Source organism: Theobroma cacao, chromosome 2 (genome assembly GCF_053813885.1).
Source record: "Theobroma cacao isolate CCN51 chromosome 2, ASM5381388v1, whole genome shotgun sequence".
NCBI lineage: Eukaryota > Viridiplantae > Streptophyta > Magnoliopsida > Malvales > Malvaceae > Theobroma > Theobroma cacao.
In genome coordinates this window covers 36,489,119-36,491,690 of record NC_142640.1, presented here as the reverse complement: position 1 = coordinate 36,491,690, position 2,572 = coordinate 36,489,119, and the positions used below count along the sequence as shown (strand labels likewise).

At 35.1% G+C, this 2,572-nt stretch overlaps 1 long non-coding RNA gene across 1 annotated transcript; it reads right to left on the bottom strand.

Moving 5' to 3' along the window:
• Positions 1 to 409: 409 nt before the first annotated feature.
• LOC148764211 (uncharacterized) lies at positions 410 to 2,277 on the bottom strand. Its single transcript, XR_016024835.1, has 3 exons — positions 2,144 to 2,277; positions 1,416 to 1,500; positions 410 to 625 (listed from the first exon to the last, which is right to left on the bottom strand). It is a non-coding gene; the product is annotated as an uncharacterized LOC148764211 (long non-coding RNA).
• Positions 2,278 to 2,572: the final 295 nt, after the last annotated feature.

Genomic DNA, 2,572 nt, shown 5'->3' with positions numbered 1-2,572 from the left:
TGAAATGAGCTATCTACCAACTATCTTGAGCTTGAAAAGGGTGGAAATGAGGGTGGTGAGATTATATAATCCCAGTGAGTAAACAAATACCATATAAAATATCTAAAGTTGAGTAAATAGAGACAGATAAAATAGATTAGTATAAAAATGATTCACAGCATTTCAAACTCATTTTAAAAAGATAAAATAAATTCATTTCACCCAAATAAACAACGAGGCTTCTGATTTCATGAAAAGTTTGGCTCGTGCCAAAATCATTCTCATACTCAGTTATCAGGGGTACTGTCACGACCCAAATTCCGGGTCATGACCGGCGCATGGGTCCAATGGACATAATCCACTAAATCCAAGCAAGCCTATTATTTATTTTACTTATGATTCTATTTATTATCACTAAGTCGTATTTCATGACTTTGAGTCAAAATAGTGATACACATTGCCAACTCGTACTGGCATTACTCTTTTAAAATTTATATTTAAGTTCATCTATACATAACAAAATAATACTCGACCTCCAGCGGAGTGACTCGGATGGATATACAGCTACCGAATGCCGAGACACCTACCAGAAGATGTACACAGATCTACAAGGACACCTCGTCCTAATTATCGGCTACCTCGTGATCTGAAAACATGAATTTGAAAATGGTGAGTATAAACCCAGTGAGTGAACAAGGAAGGGAACAAGCAACAATTAGGAAAAATTTAAAATCATGATGCACTTGTTTCAAACAATGCAATTTAGTTCATTCCTATTTAAAACCCCTCCAAACCCCAGAGTTTTTCGCTACAGCGAGCATGAATTTCGATGCAGTGAAAACAAAGCAACAAGAGAAACATTTTTCCTCACTCAACAATAGCCATCCTGCTAAACTAATAAAATCAACCTAACATTCATGAAAATTCTCAAAGTATAATGTGTCAAATTTTACGTACATTACAACCATAAATCATTGTCCATCAATTTGCTATATCACACACATTTACATATGTATATATATATATACGTATATACCCATCATCATCATCTCATCAACCCATCATCATCATCACCAGCTCATCATCATCATCATCACCAGCTCATGCGCACTCCCTACTCGCACATGGCTGGGTCATCACCGGATTATGCGCACTCCCTACTCGCACATAACCGGGTCATCCTCGGCTTATGCACACTCCCTACTCGCACATAGCCGAGTCAACAAAATTACACAACATTATATTCAAGCATATATGTATATCAACATAATGCAGCCACATAGAAATCCATAATAACCACATTTCATAACATAAACCTTTTCTTAAAAGCTTGTTCCCAAGGCATTCATTTTCATGAAAAATTTCATAAAATCATTCAAACACTTTGTTCAAAATAGTCATATTCCCAAAACAATTTTGATAGGCAGTCCACTCACAGGTGTTGAAAATTCGGATTCTGGGTGAACTCTGACTAATAGTCCTCAGGCGTAATTCCTTTGCCTTTTCCGGACGTCTCACCACCTTGACAAATAACAAAGTCGAGGAATTTACTATATTGTCCCTAAATTGATATAAATTAATTTAACTACTAATGCTTGATATGTAATGCAAAAATATGTCTGATTACCGCTTAATCACGGTATCGATTAAATTTGACCGATCACCCGATTAATCGGCGATTGTGTCCAAATCACCTCCAAATTAATTCATTTCTCCTCTAATACCTTAATTTACCACATACATTTAAATAAAGCCAAATTCAGCATTAGAACCCTCACAATTCCTTATAGAAAAAAATTTGGTCATTTGGTGTACTAGCATCGAATCTTTTTCTACATAACCGTTTCACCTTACTTCATCATTTTCCATGCCATTTTCCTTGAAATAAAAACAATACCCCATTGATATTCAGCCCTCATGGTTCAGCCAACAAGGAACCCTAGAGAAATTGAATATTTCTTTTGTGTTTTTGTTCATAACCATGCTTAACTATCCCTAAACACTAACATAGTCTAAAATCAAATTATTCCAACAACAATTCCTCTTCCATACCCATTTTTCAGAATTGAATTCATCATGATAACTCAATATTCAACCATGGAAATCAAGAACAAAAGCATGGGTAAGCTAGGTATCAAGGAGAATTAAAGAAATTTTAACTTACCTAGCTTGTTTCCTTGATTTCTTCACTTTTTCTTTGAATTTCCACCTAGGTTTTCTTGTTTTTCCTTTTGTTCTTCCTTTTTTCTGGTTGCTGGATGTCTAGGCCGAATATGGTGAGGGAATTGGGGATTTAATGGGCTGATTTCTATAGAAAATAATAAAATAATCAAGCATGCCATGTGTCACATGCTTATTGGCCAAATTTTTAACTTTTTGACTTTTTCTTCTTAATTTTCCACCACAAATATTCTGGTATTTATCCAATCCTACCACAATTAAAATCCCTTGGTCTTGACAAGTGCTGGGCCGAAAATTTTACTGATTTGCCCCCGAGACAAAAAAATTACGATTTTGCCCTTATACTCTGAAATGTACCGGAATCTCATTATTTCTACTTTTCAACCTAAAATAACACTAATATTGATCAATA